The sequence below is a fragment of the Oxyura jamaicensis genome, chromosome 3, assembly GCF_011077185.1.
Source record: "Oxyura jamaicensis isolate SHBP4307 breed ruddy duck chromosome 3, BPBGC_Ojam_1.0, whole genome shotgun sequence".
Lineage (NCBI taxonomy): Eukaryota > Metazoa > Chordata > Aves > Anseriformes > Anatidae > Oxyura > Oxyura jamaicensis.
In genome coordinates this window covers 16,794,183-16,808,090 of record NC_048895.1, presented here as the reverse complement: position 1 = coordinate 16,808,090, position 13,908 = coordinate 16,794,183, and the positions used below count along the sequence as shown (strand labels likewise).

The 13,908-nt window shown below is 43.9% G+C and overlaps 1 long non-coding RNA gene across 1 annotated transcript; it reads right to left on the bottom strand.

The window, feature by feature from the left end:
- Nucleotides 1-7,617: 7,617 nt before the first annotated feature.
- On the bottom strand, nucleotides 7,618-11,625 carry LOC118163573. The gene is made up of 2 exons (XR_004749120.1): nucleotides 11,069-11,625; nucleotides 7,618-10,524 (listed from the first exon to the last, which is right to left on the bottom strand). It is a non-coding gene; the product is annotated as an uncharacterized LOC118163573 (long non-coding RNA).
- Nucleotides 11,626-13,908: the final 2,283 nt, after the last annotated feature.

Genomic DNA, 13,908 nt, shown 5'->3' with positions numbered 1-13,908 from the left:
AGATCTAGAAGATAACCCGGTGTGTAAAGATAGCCAGTTCCGCTGAAGCGCTGATCCTGGGAAAATGTACAAGTGAAAATCAGTAATTAAGCTAAAGCTAATAGGTGAACTATGCCCTTGGATTTTATATGCCTGGATTTCCACCACTCCCCTCCTTTTTCCCCTTTCTTTTTGTGGTAAGAAACAGTCCTGTAAGTGAAGGAATACCCAGAATCTGCAAGGGAGCCCTTCCAAAACAGCATGTTACAGACGGTCACTGTCTGGGAAAGTAGGAAATGATAATACTTTGGAACATAATGACTTTTTGTATATAAAATAATGCAATTGGCAAAAGTATCATACAAGTGCACATGCTTCAGTTTATTGTGAAGCAAATGTGGGAATGGATCCCCTCCTCCCAGTCACTCCTGTGTTTTCAAGTGCTAAAGCATTAGTGATATCTAAACCCCAACTGGCACAGAAGGTTTAGCAGAATAAGCTAAAATGGATATAAACAATTGCGGGGAAGTTAAATTTCTCACAGTCTTTTGGAGAATTGGGTTTGCTATGACTACAATATAAGATACTGCCCAAAAATACAAAAAAACAAACACAATACCCCATTCGTGCTTGAAATATTTTGGAATCTGTGGTGATTAGGACATTCTTGTTCCCCTGATAATAAAGACAGCCAAATAATGTATCAAATATACTTGCAAGTATGTATTATCATTGCTAAAATTTTTCTTCATGCTTCTCAATTAATTTTGTTAGATATGTGTACCGGGCCTGTTCTTGAGCTCAGGCAGATTTTCAACGGGCCTGAGTGTTTTGGCCCCTGATTATCACCACTGTAAATGAGAACGGAGTCGTGGCAGCACCTAGAAGTGAGTGAACCAAACTTTGGCATTCATGGGATGTTTTTTTAATACCGTCTGTAAAAGCAGCACCCGTTGCTAAAGGAGACCTAATGCAGCAATAGGTGTCTTGACCCAAGTCTTTAGATATGTTTAGGCTTCAGTATCCCAGTAAATTACATTTGATAACCGTGTAGGTATAGATTCAGCCCATCTGACTTTTAGCAGTTACAAGATGTGCCTAAATGCCAGGTACCTCTGTAATGGGAACAGAATGGGGGTCTCAGCTGGAATAAATCATCATCATGGAAAAGACCGTGACTCTCCATTGATCATAAGGGCAGTTTAAGATGATTTAGGCTTCTAAAGTGGGCACTGTGGTTGGCTGCCCAAAGTTAGGCAGACCTGTGACCTTTTCGGAGGCATTTTCAACCCCAGATCTCTCTGGTTCCCACCATATCTACACAGTGCCTAGCAACTCGATCAGATTTAAAAGCCTACCTTAGATAGGAATGTTTGGCCTCTGCTCTCACATGGCTGTGGAAGATGCAGTTCAGAGTGAAAATCATGATTATTATAATTTTATGTATCAAGTTTTGTAATCTGTCTATATACACATGGTAGTGAAGAGTGTGTACATAAATTAGGTTGTTGAACGCAAATATGGCTAAGTAGATAACTAGCTGGTTATCTGACAGACATAACTCAGGACTGATTTATGCCTGCAGTCATTAAAGTGGAATGTACAGTTGTTAGGAGGCCAGAAAAGTCAGAGAGTTTCTTTCTGACTTCAGTCAAATTTAGGCTAAGCCCCCTGTAAGTAGTGCATTTCTTCTGCATTCCCAATATAAAAAGCTTGGCTTCCCTCTTTACCAGAATTTCCATTAAGATATAGATGAAGAGGATATAAGCAATCTCAGAGCTCAGTGCTAAGGAAAATGGAAGCACTGGAAACAGGAAAATACCTTTCAGAGTTATGAAACCATAAAATGTTTGCAAAAAGCCAGAGAACATATGAAAGTAGTCTGGTCAGGGGGTTTTGTTAAAAAAAGAGACTCGGCCAAGATTCATTCAAACATTTACTGGGTGAACAAGGCAACTTGCAAAAGTACAATTAGCTGCCAGGATTTTTTGTTTGTCTGGGGTGCTTGTGCTCCTAAGACTTTCAGATACATTCTAAAGTCCAGATAGTAAATGTATCTGCGTCCCTCGCAAATCCAGAAGCCAGATCACAATCCAGACTTCAGTACAGCTCTAAATATCACCAGTTTTGGCATATCTGCTCTTCTTTTCTGGGCCCATTACTAGCTGAAATCAAGGAGCAGGCTGTGTTCTTGCTTCAGTCTGTGTAGATCTAAAGTAATACCTTTTGACACAGTGAAATTATACTGGGATAAATGAAATTTGAATCTGGCCTTAGAAGCAGCGCGTTCTGGAAAGCCCTGAGAAAGGTTAAATCTACATGTTGATGTGCCAGTATACCGCAGGAACAACTGTTATTCTCTGTATATTTCTATACAGCCTGAAATTCTCATCAGAGTTCCTGTCCAGTTTTATAGCCTTATGAAGGCAGACCATAAAAGTTTCAAATTAGTGGGACACCTCAGGTAGCTGGCTGTGTATTTGAAACACATTTTAAGAGGTGCATCCCATCATTGCTAATGACAAAATCAGCTTTGTGCATCTTGGTACTTAAATAAAAATATTCATCCTTACTGAAAACTGCTTTAGGTTTTTTTCACCTTTGTGGTTATGTGTTTATAAAAATCTTTTGCACATACCAAGATCATTCCTCTTATAGGTTTATAGGATTTTAAAAAAGGCAGTCACTCAAATTAGCAAGTGGATGAAATAGTGTAAATCCCGCCTGCTGTCTGCATTTGGGACAAACTCAGCTTTCGCGTATTCTCTAATGAATGATGACATTTTCCATTCAAGGAACAAATGTGACTTTTCCTGCTGGCCAGCGCTCTCTTGCTTTCTCTTTCTGTCTTCTTTTCTGGTACATATAACAGGAGCTTCTTTTCTGGTACATATAACAGGAGGAAAACAGCCTTTTGTGAGTCCAAAGCCCTGGATATATATATATTTCGTTAGATGAGTTGTAACTGTGTAACATTGTGGTCTTTAATTAAAAGGTGAAAAAAATGTACGGAGCTAGATAGCGGAGGTGGCTTCCTCATCGCAATGGGGAGCAGCAGTTAGGAGTCCCTGGAGCCACAGTTGCAGGGAGGGAAACTGCAAGTAGCAACAGCATTCTTAGTCTTCCACATTATCCCTGGTAAGCACCTGACATAAAGATCTGCTGGTGGAGTGGCTTGCATGGGATGGAGGCGGCCTGCCTCAGCCAGCATGCAGGATGGCCTGGTCCTGATTCTCAGCCCAACTCAGTCCTCCTCGCTGAACTGATGCCCTCACAGAGGTTCAGTGTCCTCTCCACTCGTATCACAGGTGAGGTGCCCTGTCGGCTTCACAGCTGACTGCTCAATTTTCAGAGTGAGGGCAGAGCTGCACTGGTGCCTCTTTGCCATTCCCTCGTCCCATCCTGCTTGCCCCTGGGGGTCTGCGCAGCTCCAAAGCAGGGACTCCACACCTCCTCTGAAATGCCAAAATTCTCATTGATTTTAATGTGGGAATGGCAAAAAATAAAAGTGACATATTTTAATTATGAAGTGGGGTGGGAGTGGGGAGGAAGGAATAAAACGCGATCCAGCAAAGCCAAGATTTAGGGTGACATCACTTTCTATATAATTGCAATGCCAGTAGACACTCAATAAACATATCAGCATTGTTAAAATGATTTATGACTGGAATACTTGAATATAAAATATTATCAATAGCTGTGTCATCATTGATCTTTCCTGGGGCTAGCAGCTGAAGGATAGGAGAGGGAGATGATTTTAACAAACAATCCTTGACAGGAATCCAAAGGAAACAATGTGCAGGGACAGACAGCTGACAAATTCAGTATGGGGCCATTAAGACATGTGATGAATTTGCTGGGAAAATGTATATTTGTGGAAGAGGTGAGCTCATATCTACCATAAATTTGTCAGCCGTGACACAGTGTTCTCAGGCCTGGCATGAATAATGCCTAGCTATTTACAGGCTTTGTCTGGCAAAAACTCTATCAGTCACTCCAGGGTTATTTACAAAGAAAAGTGTCTATCAGTTACAAGGACATGACTTTGCCACTAAAAGATAACATAAGAGGAAATCAGCCAGTGGCCTCTCGGCGCAAGATGCATCTTCTCCAGAGAAGCTCTGGACTGGAATGAATCGGATGGACTGCAGTAGGACCTCCTGGCAGAGTGCCTGGCATAGGCTGCAACAGTACATTTATCCACACTGATTAGATTAGAATTATTAATAGGGGTCTATGGAGTGGAGCAAAGGGTCATTTAGAGTTTAATTCTGTTCTCAGATAACTTCATTTCAACTGATGGGATTGTTATTGTAGGGGTTTTATATGTTTATAGGAAACAATATACTCAATAATGAAGTCATGCATCCTTCTGCAAGATTAGGAGAGCTATTGTGTAGCTGGAGTGAAGTCTTCACAATTGTGTTAATTAAGTAATAGTGATTTGACTTTGTCTCCTCATGAAATGCATTTAAGAAGTGACTAAAAGCTGCTGAGAAAGTGTTCCCTCAATATAAATATATAGCAAAACAAGCAAGAAATGAAGGCAGCCTTGGATTGAGTAAACAGAATTGCTGACACGACGCATTTACTTAAGACAGGCAACGACTTGGCCTGGAGTTTCATCTTCCTGCTACCTTAATATAAATGAGTATCAATTTAGCATTGAGTATAACGAGGCCTTTTTTCCTTGTCCTCAGTCCCGATAGAAGTTGAAGGAGAGATTATAGACTGTGGTATTTATGGCATGTTTACGTTCGTCAGTCATTTGTTTCAAGCTTCAGACCAGAAGTGGGAAAGGGCTTTGAAGTTTGAGATCACGTTCAGCTTCTTCAAAGTGGGCACCCAAAGTTAGACATGGAAATCTGCATGTAAGGCGGGAGATTGAAATGGCCTGATACAGAGAGATACCAAGAAGGGCCGGTGGATGTGTTCATGGCAGGATTTGCAAATGAGCGGTGACAATGAAGCTACTCTCTGAAGGAAATTGAGGAGTCAATCTCGTATCAAACGGTATGCGCCGAGCACGTTGACCCACATTCTTTTCTGAAATGTTGTTGTCCTGATTTCACACAGTGTGTCATGCCATTCCTAATAACACTGTGATGGTTTTGTCACTAGGTGCATTATCTTCAAGGGCTTAGAGTGTGGTGATAAAATTTTTCTGAGAAGTTTAATTTTGCCTGTTTTTCAGTGGCAGGGAGCCAGCTTCTTACATGGTGTAAATTGGACTCTTTCCATTCACTTCAGTGGAACTGTAGTAACATACACCATTTGAAATCAAATTAAGCAGTAAGCATGGAATGTGAATATGCAGCATATTAATGCTTCAGGATAGGATTTCAACTGCAAGTGAAGGAAGTCTCTCGTTCATGACCTCAAGATGTGACCACAGAATAAATAAAAAATCCTGACAACAGAAAACACTTCCTTATCCCTCTAAAGGTAATGCTGTGTTATGAATCAAGGTCATCCCATCTTAGTTTCTCAGGCAGAATGGTACAGTTGGAGGTTCCTTAGGCAGATGTTTAACATGAAGGCAATTGTGGTGGTGATGGTAGATAAAGGAAAATAGGGCATTTCCAAAATGGCCACCGAGCTTGTGCAGCAAAGGCTTTGTAGAAACAAGTGTTTATCTTGCAGGCTTTGCAAACATTTGTGACAACCCCAGTGATGTGATGAACTGTTAAGTCGTCAGTTGTGTCACTGATACGTTGGCTCACTGTGACTTACTGTGTATGGTATATGGAATTACTGAAAGGAGTTGCTATGGCCTGTTGGATAAATGTATATGGAAAGGACCCCAGAAAAGCAGCTAGATCAAGAGCCAGTCTGGACCATCTGACCAACATGGTAAACATTTGTTACCAACATGGTAAAACAGATTGCTGTGACCTGAAGCAGTGTATTTTCAGACATTTAAGTGGCCACGAAATTTATTTGAAGATCACTCTACTACTTCTGTCCATTTTCTCTTGAAGCTTATTGTGTCATTGAGAAAGCCAAAGTAAATGTTAAAAGATGTTCATAATGCGCCAGCTCACAAAAGGCAATGGAAAACAAAGTGGGTACGCCAGCCACCATGCTTCTCTTTTTTCTTGTGTTTGAGTCACAGAAAAGTGCTGGCTCAGGAAAGAAAGATGCACTTCTTACAGAGTAACCGTACTTACCGGACATCTTGTTTTGCATAGGTCTGGTGTTCATTTTTGGTGGGAGATGAATACTCAGAGGGCTTGGGAACTTCTATTGTGAGGACTTGCGCCATCCACTCTGGGAGCAAAAAGGCTGGAGATCTGGTTTTGGCTCTGTCCTGAGCCTGCTGGGAGCATTGTGACAACTCTGGCATCCATCTGAATTTTGTCCACTCTATGTGTGTGTACAAAGATTTATGCCTTTTCCTGGCTCTGTGTCCCATGACTTCAAGAAGTCACCAGGCAGCGTGAAGATTATTTTAATGAAAATCTCTTCCAAAATTCAGCTTCCACTACAGGGGCCCTACCTCAAGCCCTGTCGGTTCCCATTGACTCTACCAGGAGTCGAAGGAAATAGTACTTTGAAGGGACAGCTTTAACAGTCAGTTCAAAGCCCATAAAGACAAGCAACAAATATCTTCTTTCAATAAATTCTACATCACATTTTCAGAAAGGTGTAATCCCACATATTGTCTTGGTAGGAAAATGTTCCTGTGTTGGCCTGGAAACTTTGCATATGCCTCCTTTTTATTAGAGGTATATCCAGCCAGCTGTTCCATCAAGCTTCTTATTTTCTTCTGAGGACCTCGTTGGCTGTGTTTCATTAGATTTTATCTAGGCCTGTGCATTTATGAAGGTAATGGTAATACAGTGACAGACTTGAGAGCCTGTAGGTGGAATTTTAGGGTGGCTCATCTGTGGAAATTTCCACGCCGGGCTGTAGATCTGCTGGTACTTCTGTGCAACCTGGTGTCTTCAGTCCTGTGCTGCAGGTAGGGAACTGAACTGTGCAGGGCTAAACGCCTTGCTTGGGAGGTGGGACAGCATCTCACCCCTGCAGCCTGTCCGTGGGTGCTGCGTCGGCCGCGGGAAGGCTTGCAAGCACACGATAGGCACCTTGAGGGATACCAGTGGGTGAGAAGTGAGGTTTGGTGGCCAGGAGCTCGCAGGGAGCTCTTGGACCAGTGCGTGCAGCTCGGCCAGCTGGAGAGGGAGGCCAAGTGGGTGCTGTGGGTGACGGGCCTGGCTGTCCCTCTTGGCGGCTCACGTGGCAGCCTTGCATTTTGAAACCTGCTCGGTGTTGCGGTTTTCTGTTTTTCTGCCTAAATATAATACGGCTATAAAAAAGCGAACCCTTAGAAGCTCCAAAGTGGCCAGAAGGATTCATTCCTCTGACAAGTAACTTTAAAAACATGTCTTCAATTGAGTCCATGTGTCTGCTTTCAGACAATTTCTACTGGAAGTGCATTCACAAGTAGAGGCATTGCTGTAAATAATCAGATTTCAAACACTACAACTCCTAGTCATTTCGAATATAGTCTTGGAGTAGGAATAACAAACATAAAACTGGCTGCCCTAATACAGAAAAAGGAACTGTAAAGCCATCAGCAAAATCCAAACCAGGAAATGCTGCCAACTTAAGGCAAAGTAAACTGAGAGCAATAAATCAAACTGAAACACATATTTTATTGTGGACTGAACAATACAGGGCTGACGTTTCTACAGGCAAGGCACAAATATCCTTTTACTATCAAAAACAAAAGCTTTTAAAGCTTCAAAAGGAGCTGCAGGCAAAGGAGCAAATAATAAATGACAGGCAGAGCTGGTACGGCGGGACTTTGCGTTTTGTGTTATGTAGGTCTTAGAAGATTTGCAGATGTCAACTCGCCCTGCAAGCATCGCTGCGGACCGTGTCATCCCCAGCTGCTACCACTTGCAGCAGTTTGGGGCAGGTGAATTAAAACAGCTTAAAAAGTTATCTCCCTTCAGCTGAGCTGCTGCGAGTGCCTGTGTCTGTGCCTGTAGCCTGCCTCCACTGCAAGGAAATATGTCTTTTCTTTCACTGAAGATGCTAAATCAACCTTCCAATAAAGATTTAACCAACAGATTTTGAGCTTGCAGCAGGGGCTGCTGGCAGGGAGAGCTCAGCTGAGGGGAGATGCCTCCTCGAGCTCTCCTGGCTTGGCCACAGGTGATGGCGAGCTCGTGCCCAGGCTGTCGCTGTGGGCCCTCCTTCTGCAGCCTCTGTACCAGTAAGAGTATGGCTGAACCCTGTGGGTGATGTTGGATTTTGCTTTTTAGCTTAATTTTACTTTGTAATTTAGCGTGTTGATTGCTCTGAAACCGTGCACACACAGCAAACACCCCCTCGGCTGCTGCTGAGCCTGAGTGTTCCCAGCCAAAGGCAGGAGGCTTTTCAGAAATTGGACAAAAAGGATCCTAGCTGCTCTCCTGTTCTGCATGGGAAAAAAGCAGAGAGGGCATTGGAGCGTGTTACGCTCACACACGAGCAGCCTGAATGCTTGACCATCCTTTTAAAACATACTTTAGAGCTCTTTACCAGTTCCTTTGCCCCTGGTTTGTAAGGCCAGCAGCAACCTTCGCCATACCTCCTGTCCCCAGTGCACAGGGGCTGCCATGGGTGACGTTGGGCCCACACAGGAAGATAAGAATTAATACTGAAAGGAACTTCCTAAGTCATCAAGTCCTGTCCCCTGCTGTTGAAGGCAACCACATCATATGATGCCTTTCAAACGCTTATCTAGTTGCATCTTGAAACCATTTAGGTTTCTTGCCCTCACTACTCCTACTGAGAGGCTGTCTTTCTTCTGGTGGTTATAAACCTTCTTCTCATTTCCAGCCTGAGTATGTCCAGGGCAATTTATGCTGTGTTTAATAGATACTGAGAAAATAAATTAGTCACCAACTTGCTTTTATTTATGTATATCAAGCTTTTGAAACACATGTATAAGGCCCCTTAGCTGCCGTCTGTATTTCCTGCTTATGGGAATGGTGCTGGGCGAGGGGGAAGGGGACGGGGACATCCCTGCGGGTGGCTGCTCTGGGGACGAGGGAGAGAGCCCTGAGCAGTCAGGGCAGAAGGGAGAGAGCAGAGGAGGAAGGTGAGGAATGGCAACGGAGAAGACGGCTGCACTGGGGAGAGGGTCAGGAGCAAGGTGGTGGAGGGAGCGGGGCCTGATAGTCGGCAGGGCAGAGGTTTTGAAGTGGAATATAGGGGAAAAGTCCCTCACAGAAAGGAAAATACTGATGCAGGTAAAATGTAAGCAATGAAATAATATTTAGACAGGGAGGAAAGCAGATGGGAAAGGATGTGAGGTAGAAGGGGAAGATTCAGGAAGAGTTTAGAGCAAGGAAAAAAGAAACCAGTAACAAAACTGACACTGCCTCTTGTTGGGACAGGAGCCCAGGCAGGCTGAACTCTTGTCCCAGCTGCAGGTCCCAAGAAGGAGAAGTGCAGGCTTGATTTTAAAGGAAAAAAGTCTGTAGAGAGGCAAAGCTGTGTTTTCTGAGAGTCTTTTAATGTTATTCCTGTGGGCACTGGGAACTTGAAGAAGGAACGAAGGGTACGGAGTTGTTAGTTCCTGTGGGCTGCTACCCAGAACAAAGCTCCGTGCTCCGCTGGGTTGTGAGAAGTTGTCATCGTTAATATGGCAAATGTGAATGCTAAAGGAGCAGCCGTCCCTCTTTGTCAAAATGTGTTCTAAGTAGAGAAAGACAAGTCTTAACGAAGCGGATAATTTTAGAACAGGATGGGGCTTTTCCCCCACCCCGAGGCTGGCACCCTGTGCTACGGTTACATGTAAAAAGATGTGTAGATGAGGAAAGACAAACGCAGGTAGACAGACACATGCAGATGATGACACAGATCTTTGTACTGAGCTAGCTTTAAAAATAGTGCAAACAGCAGTATTCGCTCGTGGTTCATGCCAAGCATTCATTATATTACAAGTTAGGAGAAAGCTGAAGCGGGCGGACGGGGGATGTAGCTCTAAGATAACACGCTTTGGCTTTGTTAAGCTGTGTTAATAGCCATTAAGGATCCTGTCATGTTCCAGTTGCTTTCTGCAGAGCAAACACTGGCACGGGTACCTGCAGCCTGCGCAGGAGGACTGGAGGCAGCCCAGGAGGGTCGGCAGCAGCCACCTCTGAGCCTGGCTGGGCTCTGCAGAGTTGAGACCTTTGTGCATGCTCTGTGCATGGCGCCGCCGTGACATTAAGTAGTGGGAATACAGCCAGGGGTCAGAATGAGAATGGCTCTGGCCTCGCTGGTATTTATTATTAACAAGAAATGGAAATGGAATTTCAGTCGTCAGTTGGAGATGGGGCGGCGATAATGGTGGCTCTCCTGTGAGTTCTCCTTCTTGCCTTAAAAGCAAATTCAGAAGCTTCTTTCTCCTTACCTCATGCAGGAATTCAGAGAGAAGGGACCTTTTCTGATACCAGTTCCTGTATTTCCAAATCAAGTCTTGAAACACATTTCCTCTCAAATTCAGAAGAAGAGAAGCCTTTATGTCTTCTAGATGAGACTGGTGTTTGCAAGTCCAACCGCAATCTGCAAATTAGCCTGAATTCATTCAGGAGCATTAATCTTGTATTACTGTGGGTTTTTTAGAGAACTGGAGGTTGTTGCTGTATTTTTTTTCTCCCCAGATGCACACACATGAAATAGATGTTTTCTGTCCTTCTAGCAAGACAGCGAGTTTCTATCAAGCCAATTAATGAATGGGAGGCAGTGTTCAGCATGTGTACCAGGGGCTGCCGTCTGATCGGAGAGCTGGGGGCATTGCCTGGATCTTAGTACAAGCCATCAGGTGGCAAATTCACCAAGGAGTCTGCCAGCTGTTTGACTTCATTACAGTTTATCATTATGTCTGCCTCCTTTTTTATTTCTGCATTTAATCACCTAATATCATTTTTATCGGCTTGTCAGGGCGTGGGAGAGAGCGGTGAGGAATTTGTTTCACTTCTTTATAGTACATGTCTATTTTGGTAAAACATTATGGCAACTTTATGTCTGTCCTACTTTGAGAACCAAGATTCAAGTGAACTAATTAAGCCTGTGAGTACCAAAACATCTAATTAGTATTAACTCTCACCTGTAAAACCATAATAGGTGTCTTCCCTGCAAGATACATTTCTGTATCGTTTAAAATCCATAGTGAACTGGTAACTCGTAGCCAGGCAGCTGCTTAACAACACTTTCACAGCTCAAAACCTTCTCTTGGTTTTGATTGAAGCATGTTGCTGTCGGTATGACAAGACCTGTCACATGCTATCAGAGGGTCGATCACCAGATCCAAAGGCGTCTTCATCCGCTGCTTGATCACACATCAAGCCCACGTGCTCCTGGTGCCATACAGCTTGGTGACCAAAAAGGGGAACTTCTTCCCCGTGTACCATACATGTATTCTGGATGAGAGAATGCACTGCAGTTTGGGTGGAGAGCTACCATCCTTGGTTAACTCTTACAAGATTTTTAGCGAGCAATTAATAGCAACGTTGGAAATTGAAATTCTAGCTGGGTAGAACTTGCCCTATATCCCATACAGACCTTGTTTCACATGCTGTAGTCGCAGTGGAAGTACATTCTTGCACGTACATCAATCTAGAAATAGCCATTGTTAAAAAAAAAAATAAAAATCCTCTAGGCTTCCAAGGTATCCTTCCATCAAGATTCACCCTAACACTATGGATTTATGCTGGTGCCATGCATGCAGTGGTGTTTATCTTTTGATTCAGGAAATGGCCAGATGGACACACATCAAGGTGAGACCAAACAGTCACTGCACCTTGTTCCAGAGGCTATTTTGCAGCAGTGACCCAAGTTTCAGTGGAAACTAAAGTTTGCGACTAGATCATATAAATTACATTTTCCCCATCTCCTCTGCCAGCTCTTCCATCCAGCGGCTGCATTTGGAAAATTACCTCTGTCCAAGAAGGTCAGCGTGAGTACTCTCGGGGGTGAGGTCCCCTTCTGTGGCATCTCCAACCCGTGTCCCTGAGGGCCTGGAGCTCTGCTGCTGGTGCTGCAGACCGTCGCGGCTCCCTTGCAGGCGTTAGTGTCTCTAAACTGCTCTCTGCTCCTGACCTTCTCAGATCTCTCGGCTGGCAGTTGTCCACAATGCCATCAAGCTGGATGCTGTAACCTTTTAAAAAATGTTGTTAACGTAGGTTTAAAATCGCAGATGCGTTTTAGGTTTGATTTCTCTGTTAGAAATTCCAAATTACGCCGCATATTGGAAAGGCCTGGTTTGGCTCGGAGCCATTCTGATAGATGTCATATTGCTAAACAAGATGGGCTTAGAAATATGCCTAGATGTTTCCTTTTTTATTTCAAACAAATACAAGCAGTAGATTAACATTTGGCTGACCCTGGCGGCAATCGCTAAATGTAATGTTTAGAGCAATCTAACACTCCGATACTCTGCGGCCCTCCACAATGGAACATTGTTTTCAAACAGCTCTCCAAGTTGTACAGATCAGGGGCACTTCTACAACAGGAGCCTGACCTGCTGACCGGTCGATAAAGGGTCCCAAAGGGTTGATATAGCGCGGCCAGCTGGCATTCAGGGGGTTCCTCGACCCCGCTGGGTGGGGAGCGGCGAGGTGTTTTCGGAGCTGCCCATTTGCTTGCGAGTCACCCATTAGAAATAGTACTTTTGTATCATTTGTAAAGTTTGGGTGATATACAGCCCGGAAAAGCTTTCGATGAACGGGGAAGCCATTGCCAAAAAACGTGTAAGCAAGCAATAGAGGCAAATCATGTGAGAGAAAATTAAATTTTCATGTATCGTAAATGAAATATACATTAGGGACTCTCTCCAGCGACCTCCAGATTCTGTAATTTTTGGATTGGAACTAAAGACCTAAATCATGTAGCCACGATGGCCTGTAACACATATACGGAGGGTATTGCCTTGCTACAGGCCTGCAACAGTAAACAAATGGAACTAGTTTTGGAGAACTGCTATTGACAGTAAAATTCTAATTTTGCTCCAGCTCCCAGAACAGATGTACCTCGGAGTCCATAGACTGCAATACTTAACTGCAGCTACTCAGCTGTGACCTTCAGCCTCAGGCTCACTGCAATAAAATTTTCATGCAACCATATGGAAGAATATTTTAATAGAGATTTACTGTCAGTAACTGTCCCAAAGGAGCAAATAAGGAAGCTGTAACATATTGCGTACAGTAAATCAAGGGGACTTCAATGGAAAAACGAAACCTCCCTGAGGCAAGCATCTTTAAAATTACAGGCAACACTTTGTACAAATATGTGTACAAAGGACTAGATATGCACTCGGTTAAGCAACTCAAAATGGTTTTGATTTGAAGATATATTTATTAGAATTTATTTATTGTGTTTTGTAAGCGGTAATGGGGGAGGGGGTCATCTCGCCGGGCTCTCCAGCAACTGCTGTGCAAGTTTGGATTCATCATCCGTGATGCAAAACAGGCAAAAGTGGAGCGAGGGGGGTGAGAGAGTAAGTGAGAGCGCCGAGTCGATGAGTTCACGTGGCAAATTGCATCTCCCAACAAATGCAACTGCAGCAGTGCTCTCTCTGACCACGCTGGAAGATTTTGGGGAGAGCAATTACCTTTGCAGGAAGCAGCTGGGCAATTGCAGCCTCATGGAACTGGCAGGGAACGCAGGGGAAATTCCTGCTGGAGTGCACAGTAGGGAGCAGGAAACAAAAATACCACATCGTTGGAGGCATGGCAGGGCTGTTCCCTGCTGGCAGACCTCTGGGGATGGTCTACAGGATCTGGGAAGCACAAATGGACAGAGATCCCTCCATTTGGAGGTGTTTAGAGACTTAAGATTTCCCCCGTTATAGCTCCGTTCTCGTACCTCTTCCTTTGACTATTCTCTTGCAGGAATCTGTGCAACTGGGTGAAGGCAAAGAGGAGCCTGAATTTTCCCTCTGTTCTCACA